General features: G+C 36.3%; 1 pseudogene; it reads left to right on the top strand.

The window, feature by feature from the left end:
• The first annotated feature begins 9,670 nt into the window (after positions 1 to 9,670).
• LOC118968212 (small ribosomal subunit protein eS4-like) lies at positions 9,671 to 11,499 on the top strand (annotated as a pseudogene).
• The last annotated feature ends 1,059 nt before the right edge of the window (positions 11,500 to 12,558 follow it).

The following is a 12,558-nucleotide window of genomic DNA, read 5'->3' as shown; positions in this document are numbered from 1 at the left end:
CTACTTCCAAGAGGATGCTATGCTTTTCGAAAATTCCAGTACATGAAACTAAGACCCTTAAAAGAAATGAAGTTGATTAGTTGATGCATGCACTCAGCAAGTACCAGGGGACCTTGATGTGACGAAGACTATATTCCTGTTCAGGATATACAAAGAGGGGGTAATACAGGGACTGTACCTCTGAGTCTGAGAACCTTACCTATTGGAGGAAGATGGGGGCAAAGATGGTTTTATACTTTGCCATTCGTGGGTTAAGTGTTAATAAAGGGAGAATTAGATAGTTACATAGGGGTAGTTAGTAGAACCCAGAACTCTGTGAGTTTTATTTTTACTTTTTTTTGTGTGTGTGTTTTTTTCATATCATTAATGTACAATTACATGCACAACAATATGGTTACTAGACTCCCCCTATTATCAAGTTCAGTGAGTTTTAAAGCCAATGACCAATGTTTCTTAAGCATATTGCCAATATCATTTAATTAACATATGTGTACTGGTTGTTTACTTATATCTACTTAGACGTAAGGGCTGGGGTTTTTGTTCCCTGTCTTTTAGTCCTAGTGCCTTTTAATCTGTTTGTTGAAATAAAGGCTTATAAACAGTCAAAGATATCGAATGGAGAGTGTAATAATAATAACAAAAACCACTAATGCAAGTAATGTCAAATTGCTGTGACATAGGATTTCAAAGGAGGGAGAAATCATTCAGGTAAGAATTTTCTGGAAAGTCTTTCTGGTAGAAGAAAAGGTTTGAATTGGTCCTTGACACATATATAGGACTTGCATACCTAGAAGCCACAGAGGGATGTATTTTAGGGTTGTGTGAAGTTTTAGGCTCATGAAGTTAAAAACATGAGAGAGTACAAATGGAGGACTCTTGGTTGGCAAATGCTTCTTCTTGGCAACACAAAGGAAGGTTTTAGGAGAGATTCAAGGACAGCTATATGGATTTGGAGGTTTCTTGACTGCAGTGATGGTAATTCTTTCCTGAAAGCATTGGAGTTATGGTGCCCTGAATGTATTAGCCATTCAATTAATACTTCAGAATGAAAGAATGCGTCCATGTTTGTATTCATGCTTTCATAGACTGAATTTTGAAATTGGGAAGTACTAAGATAAGGACCCAGTTAGGAATTTAGCTAGTAATCAGTAGGAAACAAGAAACAACTAAAAGTACTTAATGATATGCAGTTGGAAAAAAATCACACACAGCAGCTTTATCTTCAAAAACCACCGTAATTCATGATGGCCGAATTATAGACAGCAAGTTTAAAATTATCGGTACAATGAGTATGGGTAACCACTGGTCCTTTGTCTCAGCTCTCTGACAAGAACTAGAGAAGCAGGATGAACACATTAGACCAAAGAGCACTCTTTTTCTGGCTTTTAGTTATTGCCTACAGTTTACTAATAGCATTAAATCAGTGAGGAACTGATTTCACCCTGAATTCCACTATTATATTGTTAATATACATAATAATACTATATACTGCTACTGGTTTTCCTTTCTTCTATTTCCCTTAAGGTTTTTATGGCTATCTGATTTTTAAAAGTTTAATGTCCCACAATTTACTACCCTTCTATTGTTAGATATTTGGACTGTTCCGTTTTTTTTCCACTGGTAGAGTTAATGCTGTAATTAATAATTTTATGCATATAGTTGTGTTCCTCTTTTGAATTATTTCCTTACAATGGATTCTCAGGAGAGATATTACTGGGTCAAAAGGTATAAAGGTTTTTATAGCTTTTCAGACAGTTTGCCAAATTGCTTTCCAAAAGGATTTTACTACATCAATTTATAATACCCTAGGTGCCTCTCCTGATAATAATGCATGTATTTCCATTCACTTCCTATCCCATACTATCCATTATAGAACCTTCTGTGAGTAGCCAAGCTGTGGAGCATGTGGATTATTCTTATTTCTTCTCTATTCTCCCAAAGATAATCATGTCTCCTTTTGTTGCTTTACTACCATGAAGAAACTGTGTTCCCACTACGTCAGCCTGCAGGATCTAACATCTAGGATTTTCCTTACAGCAAGCAGCAGATAACTGGGACTTTAGCTCATTGACAAAATTGTTGAAAAGACCTTGTAGAGGGAAGAATTATAGATTGAGGCAGAACCAGTGACACTGAGTATTTGTTGCCCTAACTAGGGCTTCCTGACCTCCCAAGGATGTTAGAATCCAATCGAATCTTTTATCTCTTCAATAACTTACTGGTAGACCTGTGATTGCTTATGACTTTGCCCAGTATCAGCAGTTCAGGAAGGCAAAGTTGCAGCAATTTTTCTCAAACACATCAGGTACAAGTATCAGAAGAGCTTTTCTTTGGCACACGACTTGACCTCAGATTCTGATGCTGCAACATACAAACTCCATGGCCATGGAAAGTAACATGAATTCTCTGAGCCTTGAATTTTTCATTCATCAAATGAGGATGGTATTAACTCTAACTCCTACTTCATCCTGTTGTGAAGATTGCATGAGATAACACATAAAGAGTGTTCTGCCGAGTGCCTAGAACATGACCCACCCTGAGGAATATTAACTCTGTGAAAACAGTAGACAGATTAACTAGGTTTTCTCTACTGTAAAGCTAGTTAAGAAATAGCAAGTCCAGGGGTGAGACCATCTGAACTAATGTTTTAAGTAGGCTGAGAATATTTCTGAAGTTTTTTGAGGCATGGATATATCTGAATGTTTGTAGAAGGCTATCAATCCTCCCTCTATAGAAAAATACAAATTTTGCATCTACTTCTTTCAAACTCTCTAAGCTGAGTCCTTTGACCTCAGATTAAAGACCCTACTTATATACATATATATGTTTATATAATTTCAAATATGAAGGAACTGAGCCTCTAAGAACTTAGTGTGTTCAATATTGTATAATTATCTAAAAACATAAAGCAGGTCAAAAGTACCTGCATTTTCCCTACAAAATTATCTTCAGAAATTTCTAGTGGAAGCTGAGGTTCTTAACTGTTACCTCCTCTGAGGTGACATTTTTTTTTTTTTGTAAAAATAAATTAAAAATGTAAAACAAAAAGTCATGTGATGAAAACAGAAAATCGGGTCATGTTTAGTATTTCTTTCCTGCCAATGCCAAGGATATACTTGCTGGACAATATAGAAGTGTTCCTTCCTTATGTTTCCAAACGCACATTCTCTGGTGTATCATTTCTACCTGGCTTGTGTTGCAGACCAGGAAACGTCAGCGCAAACAGTTGTGTGGTATTGATCTCCAGGATTCCTGACTCAGAGGCAGATTACAAAAGAGTATCACTTTTACTGGGGTTTAGTTCTTTGTGGTTTCTAATCACATATAAAGTTCTGCGCATACTAATGCTTTCAAATTTCAAAGAAAAAAGACAATACAACTTGTCTTTCCTGAAACTCAGGGAGAGAAATCTACAGTTAAAGGAAAATGCCTGATCCACAAGTATTTAAGAGACTCCCCAAAGAAATCTCATTTCACTAGAAAAGCACTGTCTGCTATAAAATTGAAAACCCATCTCTTTGGTACAGGGCAAGTGGTATATGAAAGCTGATTTTTTGTCATAAAATATTTAATGAAAGGAAAACCAGAATATTATGATCTTCAAACATATCGTGGAAGCCTACAATAATGAAAAAAATCCTTCTATTTACAGAGCTAGGTATCCAATTAGAATATAGAAAATTGTAAGATACCTCTATTTTTATTTGAAAAACCATAACGTGAATAAGCTACACACTCACAGGTCTGCACAAACCCGTGACAGAGCAAAGGATGCAATAAAACCTAAATAAGTTACATTTTTAAAAAAATGATAAGCTTCTCTCTCATAAGCAAGAGGAAACTCACAGCCATTCTCATTCATGATGGGGGAGAATTCATCATTAGGAAGGATAATAGCCAAAATTTTAATTGGTAACAAACTTCTCATGGCTGCTTTATGGGCTGGTGTGCCAGACTGGAAGCTGGCGAGAGCCCACCGCACACCGATGCTCCCTGTCTCATCTCTCCCCAAGCCCTCGCCTTCTCCAGCCTCCGACTTCCTCACCCCTCAGGTGATGGCTTGCAAGACAGTTACTCAGTCCAACGCTGTCATAAAACGAGGGTGGAGTTGAAAGACTTACTGAGAGAATCTGGATAGTGGCCCAGGGAGTTTGGGGACACGGGGACAATGCCCAACCTGCTCTTAGAAACATAAAAACGAAAGAATTGGCTGGAGCTACTTACAATGGATTCATGAAAGCTCCAGTGGGGAGGGTGAGTTACCACAGGGCGCACAGAGGTTCTTGATAATAGAAAGCCATCCATTGAGGATCTACTAGATATTATAACAGCACAGTTCTTGGGTCTAATTCTCTCATCCCAATGTAGCCGTCTTTGAAGGAGTCAGAAACCAGCCAAAGAGTATGTCTGGGATGAGAGAAGGTCAAGATATCCCAGGGTGGAGAGGAGATAGTATACAGGAATGAGCTTCAAAAGCAGTGGGCAGAAAATACGTATCAATTTTATACTCTACCTTACTGTGTGTATGGTTATATACATATTGGATATTTTGCCCTATCATCCCATATAGCATACCGTAAAGCCACTGCATTATGTTTTTATGCAGTTGACACAGGATTTGGCAAACAGATAAGTGGTAAGGACTAGAGAGTCTGGAACTAACCCTAAGAATACTTGTCACACATATCAATATAATTTAATGTATGACAAATGTGATTTCTTTATGGCACCATTCCAGAGAGGTGCAGGTACAACCATCAGCCCATCTGGGAAGACATAAGATTGGATGCCATGAGGGATGCTGTGATGTGTTCCCAGATCCCCCTTAGTACCCCATCTGAGGAGATTGCTCCTTGTAGATGGTCTTGTCAATCTTTTTTGGAATTGCCCAGCTGAAAAGAGCTGCTTCATCTAAAGTCATCCCACCAGGGCAGCTTTGACCAATAACTGGACCAGCCTTTGTATGACTTTTGAAGACCCATCCCAGTTTCAGAGGTCCTATGGATTTGACTGGAGCTCTCATGGGGACATGATGGCAGCCCAACTTCTCCCTCTGCTCAGTCCCATGTCACCCCATCCCTTCCACAGGTAACAGCCACAAGAACACACCCTGACAAAACCTGTGTGTGTGAGTCTTCATCTTAGAATAAGCTTCTCAGGGAACCCAACCCATGACAGACCCTGATCCTAAACTATACTTATCAATTTCATATGTAAAAATTAAGTAAGTAATCAATAGAAATAAAATTATGGCAAGAAAATCCAGGTAGCTGCATTTACCTATCTTATACTTTCTTAACCAAAACTGGAAACCCAAGAGGTTAAAAAGAAAAAGATGGGTGCATATTAATGTAATAAAATCCTTCTGCATAAAGCTACCTTCATGTATTCCTTTTCTTTCTTTCTTTCTTTCTTTCTTTCTTTCTTTCTTTCTTTCTTTCTTTCTTTCTTTCTTTCTTTCTTTCTTTCTTTCTTTCTTTCTTTCTTTCTTTCTTTCTTTCTTTCTTGCTTTCTTGCTTTCTTGCTTTCTTGCTTTCTTGCTTTCTTTCTTGCTTTCTTGCTTTCTTTCTTGCTTTCTTTCTTTAAATCTATTCCAAATGGGATTTTGTCACATCACATACCAAGTGCTCGATAAATATCTGTTGCATTAATCAATAAATGAATGGCAAAAATAGCAAAATAAATTTTACAGATAAACTTTGTTTTTAAATGTATTTATTGATGTGGAGAACTCAATTTGTAATATCTGAAAGTACTTACTAAAAGGAAACAGTTCTATAGAAAAATGTGTAAATAAAGAACAGCAAAGAAGTAAGCATAGTAAATATAAACATGTCACAGGAGTATGAAAAAATGATAAAGCTTAATCAAATCCCAGAAAATGTAAATTATAATAAAATGAAGTTTTTTCTACCCATCACAGCAATTTAAACAAAAAAAGATGAAAAATATGTATTTCTGATGAAAACTTGGAATTATTATTACTGCTTTCCCAGACTATTCTTGAAATATCTCTAAAATTAAAAATACTTATTCTTTTGTACAAGTAATTATATCTTTTGGCCTGCTTTGATGTGCCAGAATATTGGAATATATAGTCTAGAGTAGTAAAGTAACTATGGAAAAAATAGAGAATGCCCTTCAATAGGAAAACAATTTTATCATAAGACATACATATCCTGGAATATATTGTTGCTATCAAAGATAATGAATTAAAGTCCTATATCCACTGCAGTCTACTAAGTAGACAGGGAGAGAGGTGATGGGGATAACCCAACTGGATGAAAACAATAAGGGGCTTCATTGTCTATAAAAAATACCCCCAACTGGAAGACAGTCTCCTTCTGGTATCACTATATGTTGGTAAATCTAATGATAGCATTGATAATACATTTCTCCCCACCAGTCAAGAGTCCTCTCAGCAGCCCCTGCCATTGGTATCCCACTGAGAACCAGTTAACTTGGAATGATTTATGCAAAGTACAATTGAGTGTCAAAAGAAAAATGCAAAGTATGTATATATCATATTATTCCATTTTCTTTAAAATGATCAAAATCCTGGCTCTTTATGAGTATTTATGTGAATACCCTTATGATTATAATGATGATCTGAGCATGAGGAAAAAGATAGAAGGCTACATACTAGATTGTTAGCATGGGCTCTGGGGGTCTGGAGAAGGTAGTGACGAGGGAGGAGAAATAAAGACAAAAGATAAGCCAAAATACTTTAAAATACTGCATTAAAAATGTGTGACTTTTACCACATCTGTACATTCATATACATATAAAGGTGCAAATGTGAAGTCACTTTAAATAATTCCAAAAGCAAACAGAAAGCAACAAATTTCAGTACTTTGAAGCTTAAAATCTGGGATCCAGATTTCAGAACTCATGCAATGTGAAGATGGAAGGCTCTGAAATCCTATGTGAAAGGATGAACTGAAGGAACAGGCTTAGGAAATAGACAACAAGCCCACACCCACCCCTAAAATCCAAGAGTTCAGGAGTTTCTTACCATTTGTTTAAATTGCAAGTTGAGAAAACTAACTCTGAACAATCTGAATGCATAAATAGAGTGATTACCCATCATTCTGTTCTATTCGGAATGAAGAACTTTTAAAATATTGGTTTCTTTAGATTGAACATAATCACTAACTGAATTCCAATAATTTTGATTTCATCATTTCCTAGGTTTGTTTGCTTATTTGGTTGGTTATTCATAAAATTGTGACACAAACGACTTAACTTTTTACCATGAGCTCCATAAACATCAAAGCTAAGCCATCACTAGTTCCAAGAAAGTAGAGCAACCGCGAGGGTTGGGGTTGATGCTTTGTACCTGACACAAAGCAAACATTTTAATTGCATCTAATCAGAAACACATTCTGTTTTGAATTTCAGTGTCGAATCCAGCAGTCTGCACTGATGAATCTGCACAGAGGCACAATAGATTTCTCCATTAGTCATTCAGACTGCTTTGTGCATGTCACTGTGACCTTGCAGAGCACACAGTGTCCTTAGAGACTTTAAAATCATGTTCTATGTGGACCTCATAAAGTACATGAAGGCTATAATTCTACCATGTGTAAAAGACTGGAAATTTACTAAAATAGACTTTTAAAGTCCTTTTTTTTAAATCTAGATTAAGGTACATGTTAACATTTGGGGATTCTATTGTTTGTATTAGCATCATTAGATTTGTAGCATCAGAAACTTGTTACAAATAAATAGCAATAGCTCAGTATTTTTTAAATAATTCTTTTGATTTTAGGCAGAAACATGATATGGAGAATCAGAGTGTTGGCAAAGAAGATCTTTCATTTCCAGATCTACCTTAGTCATTATGTAGTGTTGGATTCTTTCTAACATAGAAAAATAAATTTCACTTTTCATAAAGAGCTTCACTATCAGTCTCTGCAATCAAATGAGTTGCTATGAAATAGGTTATTGTCTTTCATTCAAAAAATAAATGTTGAGTTAGTTAAACATTTTGTTCCAAGTTTTGAATACTGGTAATAGATTGACCAACAAAACACAGACCTGTTCTTGAGATGTCTACAGACTAAACTACAATACAATGTGAAAGGCATGCTAATTTTTTAGTATAGAGAATCATATAAGCATAGAAAATTATAAATAGCAAAGTTTTGGTTACATTATTTATATATATATATATACATATATATATATATATATATTTGTATTAGCAGCTGCAAGATTAGGATTATGGCCACATATTTCTCTAATTAAATACTTAAAGTCCATGCTATGAGACCACTTACAAGGTTTTGAGGTTATCATGCTACTAAACATATATGGATGAAGCAAGATTGAGCTCATGTTTTTATTCAAATTTCTACACCCTGAATAGAATTACATTAGGTTCATCTTGTTTTTAGACAAATTAAGCTTATTTTTCAGACATGGAAGCTTGATTAGGAATTTGAATCTGTTCACTTTGGAATAGCGTGTACCACTGTGGAGCCTAATTTTTGGTACCTGTTGAAAATGGATCATTCAAGCCAAGCCAACATTTTGACCAGGCATCCTTCTCTTCAGCACTCTGAAATTAGATGACAAAAAATAAGGCAATTAATTATTTCCTCAGACTATAGGCAAATAGCCTGGAATTTACAATGGCTACTTGACAAAAAATGTTGGCTTGTAGTTTTTCTTAGCAAGCTGTTCATAAAAGCATTGAAGTTATTAATCTGAGACACATTTAGTTTATTTTTGTTTTATCTTTATAAAAACCAGCACTCATGGTATGAATTAAGGAACAAATGATCAACATGATTTATTTTTAACTTTCACACCCATTTTACTTACTAGTTGCATTAACAGTCTCTTTCTAGGTCTTTTGATTAGGTGCAGGTATAGAAAAAAAAAGATGGGCTGGAAAGAGCTTTTGAAAACACTAATATTTTAGGGATAAAATATAATCTGGGGGAGAAAGAATATTTCTGTTCAGTTTGATACTCCAACTTTTTAACCTGTACAAGGTATCTGTAAACTTAAGTACTGACCCCAAATGCAAAATTTTAAAAATTAGATAAAAATGTATTCAGACAAATAAATTCTAATAATCTCTTGGGGAATATTTGGGTATGATTTGTTTCCTTCCTGTTCAGCTAAACAGAGATTACTTAGTTATAACAATTAATATTTATTGCAGGTTTTAATATGTGTTGGGAACTCTATTACACTCTTTGTATGCATTTCATTAAGCTCATAACATCCCTATCTAATGTGCATTTGTAGTAATTATAATTAATTAATTAATCAAAATGAATTAAGAGAAACCCTATCATTTCAGTGCCTTTATTAGAAATGAATTTTTCTCACTCATAAAATTCAATGAGTTATAGTTCAGAGCAGAGGAAGTTGTCTTCTCCACATGGTCACTCAGAAATTCAGGCAGAAGGAGACACTGCCATATACAAAGTACATGATTTCTAATGATCTCCAAGGGCAATGCAATCCAACAACCAAATGGAGGAAAAAAGTGGGGGAGGATAGTATGGGATGATTTTACTCTCCAGGCTTGAAAGTGACATACACCATCACAATCTATGTATCATCACATCACAGAACTCAGGCACATGATCACATGTTATTACAATGGAAGATAGGAAATGTTGCCCAGCTCTGTGTACAAAAGGGTGGGAAAATGGTAGATATGGTGAGTAGCTAGCCAGTCTCCACCACAGCATAAGTATATATTCTACTTTACCATTAAAGAAAGTCAGGCTTCAATGAGTTTCAGCTTTAGCATATGCTGGACCGTAAGGGACATCTGTTTAATATTCCTGATTTGTGAAATCTATTTAATATTCCTTATATATGAGTAGCTTAGCTTATTACCCAAATAAGTCATTTATATTCTATATTTTTATGCTCAATGAGAATGTATGCTTCCTGATATACTAACCTGGTTTGAATATAACAGAATCTCAATCAATAGTTTGATAAAAAATTTTCCAGGTAAACTTCAACTTTATTTGGCAGTTGGTTAAATCTTTGTTGGTTTTTGGGTAAGTGAAAACTTGTGTGTGGTAAGACTAAATATCGAAACAATCTTGGTTGAATAATGGCTCTATTAGTCAAGGTCAAACTGACTGACGATCAGAAGGCAGCTCGGTGTAGTTAGGGGGAGTCTGACATGCACCCAGAGCTACACATGGTACTTTTCCTCCACTGCAGGCAGATCTGAGGGCCCACCAGCACAGGTGTCCCAAACCCTAACTAGCCGATGGACTGTGAATAGCTCAGTTCTTTCCTGTTAGTTTGACTCTTACGGTTGTAGTCAACTCAGAAATGAAGAAAAAAAATGGATGAAATTGACTTATCTCAATACTGAACACTTTAAGAGATTATCCCGTAATTGCAGCTACTTGGATCTTGGGTGAGATCCAAGCTCTTGTCCTATCTGAGGCCCAGTTGACCTTTAGCTATTGTTTTGACTCTGAAATCCTTCTCCATGTATCTCCAATAAGTCTCCTCTCTGGAAATTTAGCTAGAGTTTCTATTGCACACAATTTTAAGAAGTAGTGATAAATATCATATGCATCATTAGGGCATTTTTAAATTGTGTCTTTCACCGCAATAGCAGGTGGGTTTTAAACTGTTTAAATTTCTAGGTCAATTTGATCACCCAGGAAATAAAAAATAAGAGAGCTAAAATTATCCTTTTATCTGAAAACAAGCAAGGATGGCTCTTTTCTTGTCTAGCATAGTCAAAGCATCTGAAGATTGCAGCGGCTCCAAATTGCTAGATGCTGGATAAAATGACCAATGTGTTTGGCTCTGCATCCATCTACCAATCCCCAAAAGATGCCAGAATGTGTTTTCCACGTATTTTCTTAAGGAACATACCTAAATATGCCTGACCAGAGATGAAATGAAGGAGATCTGCATGCAGAGGCTCATTAAGAATGATGACAAAGTCTGACCTGATTGAACCTAGCCTGCTGGTTGCAGATCTCCTTGGCATCAAGGCTGGAGAGAATTTCCATCTGATCTATGACACCAAAGGTTACTTTGCTATCCATCACTTTATTATGCCTGAGGAGGCCAAGTACAAGTTGTGCAAGTAAGAAAGATCTTTGTGGGCCCAAAGGGAATCCCTCCTTCTTGTGCCTCATGAGGTTCATGCCATCTGCTACCTTCATCCCCTTATCACGATGCATGGCAGCACTCAGACCGATTTGGGGACTGGCAATGCTACCAATACCTTCAAGTTTGCATGCCCTGGTAACCTGTAGATGGTGACCAGAGGTCCTAACCTGGGAAGAAGTGGCAAGATCATCAGCATAGAGAGACATCTGGTTCTTTTGATGTGTTCAGGTAAACGATGCCAAAGGCATCAGCTTTGCCACCCAGCTGTCCAACATCTTCATTATTGGCAAAGACAACTAACCTTGGATTTATCTTTCCTGAAGCAAAGGTGTCCCCTCAACCATTGCTGGAGAGATAAGAGATGGTGGCCCAACAGAATAGTAGGTGAAAAGATCACTAGGTGACATGACTAGAAGGGTCTTTGCACTTATAATGCACCATGATATATTCTTTTAAAGTATGGTCAATTAGTATAACAGCTGACTGTTGTTCAAAGTGACTCTAATCAGCCCCAGTGACCCAGTTGCAATGAAAGACCCAAAATATGCATATATTCAATGACTTATTGGCCACCGCTTGCTGTCTATCTATCATATATCTACTAAATTTAATTTTTCTGGTGGCAAAATTAATTCTAAATTTCATTAAACTTTCAAAGACTTCAACTTCAAAGGCAATCCTGTTTAATTTTCTTCGGAATACAAGTTTTCTGAGCCATAGAAGACAGGAAAGGTACATTCTCAGGAGGTCTTAAGGACAAAATCTATGCAAAATTTTTAAAGTGCAGAATCTCTGGGCCTTGTATTCTATTTTTAAAAATTAATTTATATATTTTTTGTATTCTACTTTATGAAATATCCAGGTCTGTGCTTTTCGTTGTCACCCTTGTTATTTCGCCGTGACTTTGGACAATGTTCATGCTGCAGTACACATGTACTGTTTATCCTATGGCACTGAGAAGCCTAGACACATTGCCATCCTATGGGCACTTGGTCTGCTTCATAGTTGTCACTGATGACAACCTTTAAGTTTCTACTTTTGGGGACAGATAATTACCATTATCACTTTGTCATCATCAGCTGTACCATTTGTCATATTTGAGCTACTTTTTTCAGCACATACACACACTTCATTTTAATATAGATATCTCAATTAGAAATTATCAAAATGTTGCAAGCAAGTGAAATGTATGAGTTTATTAATTCATTGAAAATTAAAGTATTAAAGGTTGAGGGAAGCTATACCTGCAATTGGAGAATCTATTCTGGACTTGGTGTTAGCTCAAGGATGTGAGATCAGAGCTGCTCCGTGATTGATTTAACAATGCTTCCGGCTCCCTTCTCCACCCCCACACATTTTCATACCGGCTTTCCCGTGCTATCTGGTGATATGCGCTACTTTTGCTGTGTACATACCGTCTTTCCTGTCACTAGCATGCAG

This window comes from Manis javanica, chromosome 12 (genome assembly GCF_040802235.1).
Source record: "Manis javanica isolate MJ-LG chromosome 12, MJ_LKY, whole genome shotgun sequence".
Lineage (NCBI taxonomy): Eukaryota > Metazoa > Chordata > Mammalia > Pholidota > Manidae > Manis > Manis javanica.
The sequence above is the reverse complement of the archived record's forward strand: the minus strand, read 5'-3'. Positions and strand labels throughout refer to the sequence as shown.